The sequence below is a fragment of the Parasteatoda tepidariorum genome, chromosome 4, assembly GCF_982258835.1.
Source record: "Parasteatoda tepidariorum strain Cologne lab strain chromosome 4, Ptep-v5.0, whole genome shotgun sequence".
In the NCBI taxonomy this organism is placed as follows: domain Eukaryota; kingdom Metazoa; phylum Arthropoda; class Arachnida; order Araneae; family Theridiidae; genus Parasteatoda; species Parasteatoda tepidariorum.
Genome location: NC_141758.1, coordinates 109,604,985 through 109,620,752, shown reverse-complemented (window position 1 = coordinate 109,620,752; position 15,768 = coordinate 109,604,985). Strand labels below are relative to the sequence as shown.

The window sequence follows — 15,768 nt, the reverse complement described above, 5'->3', positions numbered from 1 at the left end:
GCCAATCTAGTTTGATTAAATAATAAATTCATTGTAGGAAATCATTATACTAACAAAAAGTTTTGTTCACCCACTCATAAATAAAAGTATGGCCAAAACAAGTTTTACCTAATTTAGTACAAGAAAACTGTAAAATTTTGCTAAAAGTCGCAGGAAACTGTTGGCACTACAAAAATTTTCATTATCCTACCTAGTCTATAAAAATGAGGGGAAATTTAGTATGTTTCATAAGCATTGCTCATTACCATCTTCAAAATCTGTCAGAAAAAATAAGCTTAGAAGCTTTGGTTACATTTTCAAAAACCAGAAAATTGACGCAGCATTAAGTTGAAATTTTTTCTATAACTATGAGGTATTCTATTACAAAATACCGATTAATTCTATGACGTAACTTAAGCTCCCCATAAAAACAATCAATTTTGTAAAACGCACGGAAAACAATTAGATTTCATATGAAATTATTATTACTTCAAAAGATTTTTTTTTGTAAAACAATTATTAATAAATTTAGTACCGTTGATTTGCATAATTAATATTCCCCGCATAATTAATATTCACCATCATAATGCCTGTATAATTCATATGTTTCGAAACAAACACTCTAAGAATTAGATTACATGATCACCATGACAATTCTACTACAACCTAAGTTTGCCAGCTATGCAAACCAAGTTATTGCTAACTTATGTTCTGAAAATCACAAGCTAGAATTTAGCCTCCAAATGTCAGTATATTGTACAAATTTGTTAACACAGTGCAGTATGTCTATCACTACAAAATTCCAATAAATATTCACTAGTATATAAGACATATTAACTCGATTCTATGATGGGGTACCTTTTCATAGATGACCGTTGACATATTCGATAGCTACCATGTTAGAAATTTATTTTGTTATAGTTTATATAAGCTTGTTGGATTAAATAATAAATTTATTGTAGGGAATCGTTATATTAACAGAAAGTTTTGTTCTCTCACCCATCAATAAAAGTATGACCAAAACAAGTTTTAGCTAATTTAGTACAAGAAAACTGTAAATTTTTGCCAAAAGTTCTAAGAAACTGTTGGCACCACAAAATTTTTCGTTATACCACCTAGAAAAAAATATAGCCAAAACAAGTTTATGCGAACTTTTAATCTAGAAAGAATCTCAAAACATAGGCTGACTTCACAAAATTATTCGAGCATATGGTGCTTTAACAAAACGTATCGTTAGCTGTCCCACCAGGAAAAGTTATGGCCAATGTAAGTTTCTCAAAATGTACGACTTAATATTTATAACCATCGTTGAACAGCCGGCCCAATTTTTGGGGGTTTATGACTACAAATGTTAAACTCCATAGCCTTGTAATTTGGAATCCAGTCCAGAAGAAGGGGGAACTCCTGGATCAAGTATTGGGAGAAATTTGCCTTTGTGGAAGACTTTTTGATGGAACTCACCAGCATTTGTGTTACGTGGAAAGGAAAACCATGACAATCTACCACGGTCAGCCTGGCGGCAAGGGGTCCCATGATCCGTCAACCTCTCAGGGTGTTTTACGTCAGCACTGTGTTCAGTGCAACCTGGATGCGGAATTCGCTTCGACCAGATATAGCTGGGATTCGAAACCTCGTTGGAAGACGAACGCTCTATCCACCGTGGTTCTACGGCTTAATATGTACGAAACCACAAGTTTGAATTTCGCGATTAAACGCTTAACTAAATACTCTTCATTTTTCTTCTTCTCAAGAACTTAAAATAATATTAGTAGATTCATACAAAAAGCAAAAGTATAGTGTGCAAAATAAAAAAAATGACCACTTCTATATCTTTTGGCCTAATGATTTTATCTTCATGTTCTAAGATGCTAAATTAATAGAATTATTAAGAGAACATCTTAGTGCATGAAAAATTATAAAGGTGCTCGCTTCTTTATTTTGCACATTGTATATAACACACTATTAACAAACGCCTTTAATCTATAAATTTATGAAGGATCCACAATAGGAACTCACTTGTAATTTTTACTTTGTTTTTAAAGAACTTAGACCAATATTTGCAGCTTCATTCCTAAAGTAACAATATAAAGAAAGCAAACACTTCAATATTTTTAACTTAATAATTGAATCTTCATTTACTAAGATGCTATCTTAAATAGATAGCCTCTTAGAGATTATCTTAATGATTTGATTAAGATAGCCCCTTAGAGCAAACCTTTAGATCAAATGTTATTAAGGTACTTGCTTCTTTATATTGCACACCCTACATACCACACTATTAACAAACATTTAATCTATAAATTTATGAGGGATCCACAATAGGAACTTACTTGTAGAAAGGTAACAGAGACTCGGAAGGTGATGTGGTCTCAGAAAAATAACTGAGTATTCCCATATAACTGAGTATTCCTTTCTGCTCCCAAATAAGTGAAAGGCGTTGCCACCGCTTCCCAATTAGAGTAAAAAGAAAACTGAATGGTCGCTTCCAGGCCACATTGGGATCGGAATTGTTTGAAAAACTTGGGATAAAAATGCTGTTGTGCTGCAACAGCACCACCTAGGATTATCTAGAGAAAAAAAAGTTAAACAAAGTTAAAAGTTTGACGATGTTCACATTAATTAATTAAAATATAATAAACATCCCCACAGCAGCATCTTGCTAATTTTAGCTAAAAATTTGAACCACCCTTAATTGATATATTATTGTATCCTGATTGAATCCTAGGTAGTATTCCTTGGTCAGGTAAATCTTAGGTTTATGGTATTCTTATTGAACTATCTAGTCTAAAATATTTACATTCCTAGACATATATTTTCTACCAAAGTGAAATTTTTTTTTAAAATTAAAATTTTATCAAACCTAGGATATGCAGGGCAATATAATTTTTAATTCTTGAGGCCCATGCGCATAAAATAGTCAGGAGTTCTTAGATGGTATAGGGCAAAATTAGGAAAATTTGGCAACAGCCAGTTGTAACATTTTCAACAGTATAAACTTTTTCAAAAATAGAAAATTTTAAATGGTTAAAAATTGTCAATAAATAATATCAGGCATTTCTTTTAAAGCATCTCTCAAAATATGGTAAATATTACAATTGAAAAATGCAAAAAAATTTAAAAAAACAAGTGTGAAATAAAATAATTTCCTAAGTGTTATGAAATATTCATATTAATTCCATATTTATTTAACAAAAAAACCAATAATAAAGTGCACATGTTTCACATTTTTAATAAAAGGTGGCAACTGGCAATTAAAGTTTTAATCACTATTTGTAGTAGTTAGCCATTCTGCGGCGATCGTTAATTTTGACGTAAACCCTAATCCATAATCAGAGATAAAATATTATTGGCTTAATAGTTGTTAAATTTTGATGAATGAAAAAATTTGAATAAGAGATGACATCGATTGAGAACATAGTGAATCTTGCATTATAACCGCGTTGAACCGTGGACCAAATTTTAGGTTTACGATTACCAATGTCCAATTCCGTAGCCTTGTAATTTTGATCCCAATCCAGAAGACAAGGGAACTCCTGGATCAAGTATTGGGAGAAATTTGCCTGCAGAACTTTTTTTGATGGAATTAACCTGAATTTGCATTACATGAGGAGAAAAATCACAAAATCTCCCACGATTAACCTGACAGCAAAGGGACTTTAACCCATGATCAATCTATCACTGAGGATATTTCACATCAGCACTGTGGTCGGTGTGAGCCGGGTGCAGAATTTGCATTGACCAGTCATTACCGGGTTTCAAACCTGATTCACCTCATTGGGAGGTGAGCGCTCTATCGCCTGAGCCACTGTGGCTATCTTGAGGGGCACACTTTAGATAATCTAAACAATAAGTGCTGAAAATATTTTAAATTACAATATCAAACACCAAAACGTTACAAACCAAGATTAAGCATTTCTCTATGAAATACAATGGTGACATCTTTGTATCATCTTTATATCATAAGATATTCAAGGTGAGTAGTTTTTGTGCTTCGTACTTGAGCTTTATTTTATTTCACAGAGCTAATTTTGCCTTTTCTTAAACTTTAAGTTGCCTACATTATTTCAAGAAATAAATTGTTTATTTATCAGAGTAAAGCAGGAAAAAATATGTATGACTTTGATTGAAATATTGATGCTTAGAGGCTCAAAATGAAAGTGACCAGTAAAACAAAAGATAATAGAGGAATATTTAATGCTAAATTTGGTTAAACATTTTTAGTCATTTACATTTTTGCAGTAAATAAATTTTTTTTTACTTTATTCCTCTATTCTCGTAAGGAATAAATATACATAACTCAGCTACTGTAAATACAGCTAAATCTTACAAGGGAATGCAAGTGAAGAGTACAAATTCTTCTTAATTACTTCTTACGCTATTTTCATAGCAGTCGTATAACTAACAGTAACACTGAATTAACAATTACACCCAAAAGTATATATCAATATTAAATTTTGACAAAATGTAATGTCTTTCAGTAGAAAAGGGCTAAATTTTTTGATAAGAACAATCAAGCAATTCAAATTTAAAAGTCAGACTAGAAAAGTTATATCATTCAACTTTGTAGTGCTAATTAAAAGATTTCTTCAAGAATTTTAAATCCCTAGTTTATTTAATTTTAAAATATTGACATTGATTATTCTTGCATTACGGTCTAGACATGCTAACATATATCAGTTTAAATATTGGTATAAAAAAGCAGAAATAATTTGTTGAGTAATGTAAACATGTGTTTAATTGTACAAAGAGAAAGAGAGAAAGAATGCTAAATGAAAACAATAAAATTTTATTTTAATCAAACATTAAATGACACTTTAAAATCTATGAAACTCATTACTTCTTTAGAAATACATAAATTTAAGAGACAGAACATTGTGAGAAAAAATTTAAGAATAAGTGTAGAAATAAAAGAAACCTCATAAGCAGTTATAGCCTCTCAACATAATTTAGAAGCTTCTGCTCCAGATTAAATCCGAAAATTAATAACAGATATTTTGCTACTAACTGATTATGTGTGGACCCTGCTGTAAAAAGTCATAATAGTTTTCAGAGATAAAGCAGATTTTCCTAAAATATATATTTATTATAACATATTTCTGCAAGGAAAACTTAATTGCTCAGAAATTGCTGAACATTACTTGAGCAAAATGGATTAATCACTTTTTAACCTATGAGGTCTTCATCTAATCAATTTATGTTATTTTATAGTAATTTTGAAAAATGTGCGCAAACAATGTTTCACTATGATTACTCCTACACCTTCGGAATAATATAGCTTAGATAATTTTTTATAGTGTTTTCGTTAAAATGGTTACAAAATTGTATGGATTTTAAAAAAAAATGAGTTTATTTATCTAAAATTGGGCATAATTAAATTTTAAGGTTTGCATTTAAGTAAAGCAGCATATTATAAAACATTAATCACAATACAATTGTTTAAAATTTAAATGAATAATATTCATAATGAACATTTTAGTAGATATTAACTAATGTTACACAAAAAGGAAAACTTCAACAATCTTGTGAAAATAAAAACAAATTCCTTGACTATGCCAATACAATAATATATTTGCACAGTCCGCAAAAAAAAGAAAGATATCACCCTGAATAACTCTCGTTCTAATGATCGGATTTTCACGAACTAAGTGTTAATCTTAATGGTTCTTGGGGGTGACCTCAAATATGCTAATTAATTAGTGCTAGCTATTAATTAAGTTACGAAATCAGACACAAAAACGTACTTTCTCTGAATAAACATATATTTTTTCTTACATATTTGGATTTTTAACCTTCAAAATATAGGGGGTAGCCGCAATCTGGGAAATATGGTCCCCATAGTTTGGTCAGGAGAGCGATCCAAAGTTCGTACCCCTTAATGTTAATTTCACTTTTTACGTTTTTAGTCATATTTTAAAAACTAATAAAGCAATTCGAAGAAAATTTCACCCAGTCATAAAACTCATTTACCCAAAGATAATTTCATGAAAAAAATAATTTTTAATAATTGTTAATTATTTTTTATTATTTAATTAAATTAAGGATGAAAATTTTTTGAATTATAAGGTATGAATTTTTTTATACCATATTAATCTACATATTTTTCAATTGAAAAATCTAAAGTTTCAACTGTTTTTATTAATTAGAAGCTGAGAAAAATTAAAATTAATTATTTTTAAAGAAATAATTTGGCGACAATGAAGAAATGATTAAATGGGGCAATTGATATTAAAATGTGATAAACTTGCGAGGAACTTGACTTCGCGCGCTTAGCATAAAATTTCATTCATATTTTTTTCGCTAATAATCGTTTGCTTATCTTTTCATTTTTATTTTTTTAAGCTATAAAATACGATGTTTCTTTTTTAGTCGTCTAAAATTCTATTTGCAATTTAGTAAAGAAATTTGAATAAAACATTTTATTGAATAAAATACATTTTATTCAGAGAATGTGGAGTTTTATAAAAGCATGCTTCTGATAGAATATGATTATACAACAGATTGTGCTTCTTTAATGTGATTATTTTTTATTTTTTAGTTTTTTTTCTTCTCAATAACTGATAAAATTTCAATAATATACATACGAATGAATAAATTTGGAATAAAATATTCATCAATTTCTTGAATATATATTTTATAAATATTAATAAAAATACGTAGTCAACATTTTTAAGCATCTCTCACAACATCGCAAATTTCTCAAAATCTTATAGGGTGAACTAACCAGTGATGGAATACTTAAGCTCAGCTTGTCTTTAAAAAAAAAATCATAAAAATTTCAAAATTTGTAATTTTAGCTAAATGACGTATTTGTTATTAAATGCATGTCGACATATTTGTTATTAAATGCAAATTATGTAAAATATATTTAGATAACTTACATAATATATTGTTTTAAGCTTTTGGTGGTTTAAATAATAAGTAGTAAGATAACCAAGTGAAGGAACAGTTCTTAAATTGAATAAACACCAAATTTTCCAGTGAATGAACACTTAATTTTGAGAATGTTTGATGCTCGTTAGGAATCCTTAGGCCACACAGATATCTGTCGCCCTGTAGATGCCTGAATTGACGGATGTTAACACAGGCGGGCATTAGGAAAAAAAAAATCTTCTAAGTTTTCGTGCCCCCATTTCAGTATCTTAAGGGCCTTACGAGCTCTGTTTAAAAAGAGAGTATCATATCATATATATATATATATATATATATATATATATATATATATATATATATATATATATATATATATATATATATATATAAAACAAAAATAATCATAGTAGCAGTATTTGGTGGTAAATGTAGCTTATCGTAATTGAAGAATATGCTGTGCGACATTTTATGGTGAATTTGCGAACGTAAGTTTCAGAATGTATCGAAACATGTGGATGCTATTTGCTAATCATCTTTATCCAAAGAAAACCATGTAACGTAAATATCTAGCAAAATGAAGCAATTTTTTAAACAATGAATCATACAATATGCAACATATTATTTCAATATCTTATTCTTAAACATAAAATATTTCAATGTTCTTAAAATGTCACTAAACATTCAGCAACAACAAGTTCATTGACTATGCCGATACAATGATATATTTGTATAACCCTTTTTTCACATTAATTTTACCATAAGCAACATAATTTGCAATAAGCTATAATCGAAATATCAATCTTACTATCAATTCTAGCTTACATCATTTTAATCAATCCAAATATCAATTATGATATATTTATTACTACAAGAAAGTACGAGGAGTTAAGAGCTATAATTACTTTGTAAAAGTAACCTCCTTCAATAACTCAGCTCTCTTTTTCTGCTGTTTTATTATTCTCGTCTCATAAATCTCACCAGCATCATAATTGATGTTATAAGCAAAATGCTCCAGGTATCAAAGTCATCATAAAATGAAGCCTAGAAATATTTAAATGTACATTCAACAAAGCAAACATCAAGGGTTTCAACTAACTCATAAGCTTTTTATACTAATGTGATATGTGTCCTTCTCTCAATAAGTGGTTTATGAGTTTGCCTAACTACAAGTGTTCTCTTGTCTTCTGAGTTTGCTTCAAAATTAAAGTCTATTAGATCCGCTGTAGATTTGTTATTTAATGTCAATTATAAAATATAAAATAAATGCTTTTCTTAAAAACATCAACCAAACAAAAGAGAGGTCAAAAAAATTTTAATGCCAGACTTGCCCAAGTTATATAAAATTTCTGAGCATGCCTATATTTTTTTATACTTATATGCCTACCAGGAAAATTTATTCAGGAACTGTAATACCGAATTTGTACCCCTTCCAACTTGACAAAAAATTGCAAAGATGCTGGATAAACTGTATCAAAGAGAAGGAGAGAAATCTATTGCATATAATAAAACATAAATGTTAATTTAACAACTTAATTATATAACTGAGAAATTATAAAGTTTCTCTTTTTATTCTACTAGTCGTGTTTATTTTTATTACAACAGTCAACCACTGTGCATAAAAAAATAATAAATATAAAAGTTAAAATTGAAATGTGAAAGGAAGCACAAAAGCAGTTGTATTTGAACTTTGGTTGTGTGTATATATATATATATATATATATATATATATATATATATATATATATATATATATATATATATATATATATAAAATTTTTTTTTTTACTTATTTATTAATTTTTTTTTTGAAAAACTTGTAAAAGTAATGTTTTTATTAGTAGCATTCAAGAAAATAAGCATTTTAAGACAAGTAAAAATTTCTTTTGGGGTATGCATTTTGTACACTAACAAACTTAGAAAGGTAAGTAAATATTTTGAGATTTTACAAACCCCAGAGAAAATTGATATACTCTGTGATTTATAGAAGGGTAAGTAAATATTTTTAGGTTTTACAAACCCCAAAGAAAAGTGACATACTACAGCAATTTATGGGAAGGTAAGTAAATATTTTGAGATTTTACAAACCCCAGAGAAAATTGATATACTCTGTGATTTATAGAAGGGTAAGTAAATATTTTTAGGTTTTACAAACCCCAAAGAAAAGTGACATACTACAGCAATTTATGGGAAGGTAAGTAAATATTTTGAGATTTTACAAATCCCAGATAAAAGTAACATACTATGCCATTCATTGAAAGGTAATTAATATTTTGAGATTTTGCAATCCCTAAAGAAAAGTCACATACTATGTGATTTAAAGTACAATCAATACCTGCCTTGATCCTCGCCTCAGCCAATGGCAACGAGTGCTTTTACATCTGTGCCTCCTCTCATACCATAGTCAATAAGTTCTTTGGCAGCTTCAAAATTCTCCGACACTCTTTCTAGGCATCCATCGAGAACCCAGGATCGCTTTTTGATTTTACTCTACAAATGCAATTATTGAAACTGTTACTTTGAAAACATTAATAAAACAATGATGAATAAACAATGAGAAATAAAATACTGATGCCAAAAATCTGCGTTTAAAGAAACCTTTAATTTAAAAACTGTTGTAGGAGATGTAACTATATATTTTTCATAAAATTATCTAACATTCTCAACAAAAATTAATTTTTAGATCACTTAAAGTGCAAAAGACTTTAACCTAAATTTATTAACAATAACAGTGTTAGAATATAATATTAAATAATATATGTTTATCAATACACTGTTCTTGTTTATTAAAAACTTGGAAAACTAACAAATTTTGAAACATGATAAAGTATTCATTAACCTCTTTTTAAATATTTAAAATTTAATCATGCATTATAAATTGCAAGCATCAAGAAAAGTCAAGAGAACGAAGAACAAAAATACCAAATTTTTAAATTATTATAACTCAATCAAAATTTTAATGACATTACAGTTCAACTAAACATATTAAAATTTGATATCAAAGTATTATATTAATAATGTATATAAAAGAATGAGTTCTTCATGTGAATCAGTTTAATGAAAATGTTACTCTTGAACATTACTTATTAAGCATTATTAATTAATTATCAACTACATTTTAATGCGTTATTGCTTAATAAGCATAATTAATTTTTATTAAAGTCAGAGTAGCATAAATATAAAATACTTAAGCAATAAATAAGTTTTAGCACTAATGATTCAATAATAAATAAAGAATAAAATACTTTTTTGAAAATTATTTTTAACACAATGAAGCTTTAACCTTAACAATGCTTATAATTAATATAATATTAAAAAAACATATACTGGTAATATAAATTAATTTCAAATATTTTTCAATCTTCCAGAGTTATACTCTTTTATATAAGCATTGTATTTTGAAAATATTGTATTAGAATCATAAATAAAATAATACAGCAAACATAAAAAAAAATTGTTTACACTGGTAGCAGAAAAATTTTAAAAAATCTGAAAAATAAAAAAAACATAAAATTCAGAAAAGGGCCTCTTTCCCTTGGATGGTAGAATACAAATGAATTATTTAACAAGATTGAAAAAAAATTTAACTCATTCTATAATTACATTTCTTAAACAATTTTAAAAACTATCAGAACATGAAGTTGTTCATGATCTGTATTATTTTAAGACTTTTTAGAAGTTTCTATTTTTTAGATATCTAATTCTATCTAATTCTATCACCAATTCTATTTTTTTAGCATAACCTCAAGTTGTTATGATCCAATGAAAAACTTTCTTCTGCGCTCTTTAAAACTTTTTAACCGATAAGTTTTCTGAAAGAGAAAAAGCTGATGACTTAGCGTTAAATTTACACTTGTAAATTTATTATATATATATAAACTGCTGTTTGTAGAAAATGCAACACCATGAAAGAATCATCAGAATCAAATGAAATTTAATGCAGAAACGACTTGTACTGATACAAATAAATGATGAAATTTTCAAAACAAAAGAAACAAATTAAGCGTCCGAAATCAGTATTTGGTGCAGCCACCACGCGCTGCAATAAGTGCTGCTATACGACGTGGCATGGAGTCAAACAGATGTTGAATATCTGCTTGAGGAAGAGAATTCCATATCGCTTGTATGCGCAACCAAAGTTCGTCTTCGGAAACTGCAGGACGCGGATCACGAGTGAGACGCCGACCAACCATATCCCACACGTGCTCAATAGGCGACATATCCGGCTAATAAGCAGGCCAAGGAAGAAGTTGCATGAGTTGTGCTGAACAGAAGTCTCTAACAGTCCGCGCAACATGTGGGCGTGCATTATCCTGCTGAAAGATAGCTCCAGGGATGCCTTGAAGGAAAGGAACGACTTCGGGCTGTAGCACTTCACGGACGTATCTGTTGCTATTGAGATTACCCTCAATTCGTATCAAATTGGATCGTCCATGATACGAAATCGCACCCCAGACCATAACTCCGGGTGTTCGACCACTATGTCGTTCAATAATACACTCAGGAAGGCAGCGTTGACCGGCATAACGTCTAACACGAACACGGCCATCATGGGTCCACAAATTGAAGCGTGATTCATCTGAAAAGACAACTTGGTGACAATCAGCTCGCCAGTCTCTGTGCTCAAGAGCCCACTGCCGACGCAGCCGTCGATGATCCGCCGTGAGGGGAATCCTGTATAATGGCACCCTTGCACGCAATCCACGGCGCAGCAGACGACGACGAATTGACGAAGCCGACAATTGTACACCTGTAGCAGTAGACCAATGTGCTGCCAGCTGCCTGGAGGAAGCTGTGCGATCATTCACCGCCATGCGGAGCAGGTGTCGATCATCGCGCTCTGACGTCACCTTCTGTCGTCCAGTGCCTGTTTTTCGAGTTGTTCGGTGCTCGTCGGTCCACTGCTTCCAAACTCACATCACTGTGGAACTGTTCCGCTGCATACGAGCTGCTATTGCGCGATAGGAAAATCCTCCTTCTCGAAGGCCGATTATCCTCCCTCGTTCAAACTCCGTAAGTTGTTTGAATTTCTTATTCTTCCGTCGTGGAGGCATACTCAGGTCTCACTAAACGTTTGCCACTAACAAATAATCATAGACTATTTTCAACGTCCCGCTACAGCACTTTATTTATACGCTTTCAGCATCAATTCAGAGGGCGCTGCGCGCGCCACGCACGCGCGATGGCTCTGAAACTTTATTAATTTGCATAATATCCTATAATTGACATTTGCTGCGAATTTCATTTGATTCTGATGATTCCAGTACATATTTGTTAAGCTACACGAGGACCACCATTCCACTGTGTGCGCAGTTCAGCGCTGTTTTGCACTGATTATTTATAAAACTCTATATTCAAAATAGACGAGAATAAGAAAAGTTAATCAAGAAGTATGTTAAGTTGAGTTTTAATCGCTAAAGCTTAAAATTCTGCCATTTGTTGAATTGACTTGTTAATTGTTTCTGATTAGTTGCTTAGTGTAATAATCATGTATTTGCTCTTTTTTTTTCTTTTCAGTTGAAGGTCTATCAAACAAATTATTTAAAATAATTTGTAAAAGTATAAAAGTTTAGTTATTGGAGTTTATGCATATAAATTAAATACAAACTAGAAAACTAAGTAAATAAAGTTAAAAATAGAAAATTTAATACCAAGCACTGGTTCAACATAATCTACAGTATATCCATCCAGCTGCATCATTTCCGTAGGTTCCAATTTCTTTTCTCTGTAACTGCACATTGCAAAAGTATACGGTGGATAACTGTTGGATAACTTATAATATTAAAAGATAATAATTCTAAAGAAAGACACATGCATATGTTTAACAAATTGAAAAAAGATTATAGCAAAACAAGATATAAGGTCTAAATATTTTGCATATTTTCTTTAGCAAGTATCTATATTTTTATTGAATTAATACTGATGCTAATATAACATAGGGATTAAACAAACTATAAATAATATACTATATAGCAAGAATTTGATATTGCTCTATTACTTTGGGGGAAAAAACAAATACTAGTTTGAACATAACATACCCCAAAAAATGCAAGTTATTATATTAATAATAAAAGCTGATAGATATTTTTCATTTTAGTTTTTATTTTGTTTCTCAAAACTCACATTTGAAAAATAATACAACTAAATACTAATCACCTAAATTATTCATAAATTGAAAAGCAAATAATTAGAAAATAGCAAATTCTTTAAAATCTGAAACAGTCTAAACTAACTACTATTTTAAAACTAGAATAGTTAAAAAAAATGAGTTTAATGTAATTTTCTTAAGGATATATGACAGTGTTGGTGACATTTGAACGACATTCCTATCTAATTGTCAAAATTAGCCAGTAAGTGATCAATTTACAGTTTGTTTTCAAATTTTTGAAAGTGCAATGTTTTTTAAAATTTGTCTACTTAATAAAAAAGTATCTAATTACCTACTATATAAGTTAACAATGAGTAACAAAGTTGTTAAAAATCATTGTTATTCCCATAAAATAAAAATTTATTTTAAAAGCAGATTCTCAATTTGTATGTTACTGCTATAATATAAATAGAAAAAATAACACAAAATTTGGAAAATTTTTATGTTTTTTTTTTTTTTGAAACTGATTAGTCATGGATCAGGGAACATTTTAAGACATTTTAATAAACAATAAAAACACATACCTAAACCAGCAAAAAAAATCTTCTTTCCCAAACTTGCTTTCCTTGCACAAATAAATACTTGTGAAATAATTTTCAACATAATTTTCATTAAAACATAATGCACTCATTTCTGAAAAAAATATTAATTAAGTATGAATATGAATTGACAATAAAAATCAAACCAATAAATAAATTTTTAGAGACATTTCATGTCTTGATAAAAAAATAATCCGGAAGTATTTATCTAGTTTTGATAAGACCTTTTCAAATTCTTATCCTCTGCTGAAAATAAAAGAAAAGTTTCGATCGTTGATTTAAGCTAAATTTTGATAATTATTTAATTCTTAGAAGTTTGAAATAAAACTAGAATTCCTGGGTGTCGTTGGCAGGGTACAGACGATGGGTATATGTGCACTACAATAATTAGATATCTCTCAAAGTCCCCCTAAATATTTCAAACAAATACAGGAAGTTTTTCGTTAATCATCAACAGTCAGCAAGCCGCACGTTGCGCACCCCTATAATTAGACCAAAGAAAAAAAATTCTACATATATTCATTTTACATACCGTAAAAATTTGTTTGAAGAGTTTTAGACCAGTAAGGAGCAAACACTGAATGAGGAGAACCTGAAAAGTAATTTAATTTCAATAAAAGGGCAAAACATTTGACTGAAACGTGAAAATATGATTTAAAATTTTTTTATTTTTAACTGAAAAAAGTATTACCATAGAATTTAAATTAATCTGAGCTCGAGATAACATAGAAGCAACAGAGTTTCCAATTAAAAAATGAAAAAGGTAAAAATCTTTAACATTCAAAGTTATTGTCAACAATTTAGGATTAACAGAAAGATATCTTAAATTGAAAAAATCACAACCAGAGCTCAAAACTAACTCTAACTAAATAACTACAACCGCTAAAATTTGATTCAGACCATTATAAAATAAATAATCCATGACTTCTTTGGCCAGTAATTGATGTTACCGATTGGTACGCTATTTTGGTTATATGAATTTTGGTCACAAAATAGCATATTTCTTCATAATTAGGAATGACGTTCCATCTGATGATTCCATATTCTATTATTGTCCATATTCCATATTATATTATTATCGATATTGTAAATAATCTATTCTCCATTTATTTGTTTCTTTTTGTTCTCTATATTTTATGATTTTATATAGAGACAAGCAAATAGAAATTGTGTATGAATTAGTAATATATTTTTGTTACTTGTCCGTTGTACCTATGACAAAATTTTCTTAATTAACCATGATTACAATAAAGTATCAATCAGAACAAGTTTGAACTGGAGCCAACTCAAGAGCAATAGATTCTTCCATTATACAGTGAATAAAATTAAAAATGATTATTAATGCAAGAGAAAATAAGCTTTAGGGTTAAAAAAAAGTTTTTAGAAAACGAAAATCACGCATATTTTTTAAAACAAAACTAATTGTTATTTGCTTTTGAGTAAATATTTTTCTTGCATCATCATTTTGTAAATTCTTTAATAATAAAACACACCAAAGATGCAGAAAAGAAGTATGTATTCATATTTCACAAAAAATACAAAAATTATTTAGCAAGCTGTAATGGCTCGGGGTAAGAGTCCCCTTGTCGTCAGGCTAACCATGGGAGGTTTTCGTGGTTTTCCTCTCTATGTAAAGCAAATACGGGCTAGTTCCATCAAAAGGACCTCGGTAAATTTCTCCCGATGTTTGATCTATGAGTTCCCTTGTCTCCTGCATTGGGTTCAAAATTAAAAGGTTGCGGAAATGAATATTAGCCGTCGTAAACCCAAAATTGGGTTGGCTGCTCAACAAGGGTTACAAAAATAAATTTTTAGCAAAAACATATGACGCTTTAATTCATAATGAAAAAATAAATTATCTTATTAAAGATCAAGCAAATTTTGCAAAGGAAAAAAAAATATTCAAAATTATAATCTTTTAAATAACCAAACCTCAGATCTTTCACTTCAAAAACAATAACTCAGCACCCAAATGTTCTAAAAATCACGCATTTCCAAACATCGTATCTCATGTTTCTAGATTCTTATGCTTCCATCTTAATGACAACCAGCATTAAACAAAGCTTTCCTTTTTGTTGGTTTGTGGTTTTAAATCATTATACTGATAACAAATACAAAATACATGAAATGCAAATGCACCGAGTACTTATCATCTGCATATTTTTAACATTTACGCTTGTACTGCTTCAAAAAGAAAAAAAATATTCGGAAAAATCAACTACAGCTAAGCTTAAA

General features: G+C 29.5%; 1 long non-coding RNA gene across 2 annotated transcripts in view; it reads right to left on the bottom strand.

Annotated features, from left to right (window-relative positions):
- LOC147812543 (uncharacterized) overlaps nt 1–15,768 on the bottom strand; it is a 35,703-nt gene that overhangs the window by 13,145 nt on the left and 6,790 nt on the right. Inside the window, exons 4-9 of one of the 2 annotated variants that reach the window (XR_015433283.1) lie at nt 14,066–14,125; nt 13,519–13,627; nt 12,498–12,607; nt 9,182–9,336; nt 7,752–7,890; nt 2,310–2,546 (exon numbers count right to left, since the gene is read on the bottom strand). This is a non-coding gene — a long non-coding RNA (uncharacterized LOC147812543). The remainder of the gene's footprint in view (nt 1–2,309; nt 2,547–7,751; nt 7,891–9,181; nt 9,337–12,497; nt 12,608–13,518; nt 13,628–14,065; nt 14,126–15,768) is intronic. The other variant, XR_015433284.1, reaches the window with a different exon arrangement.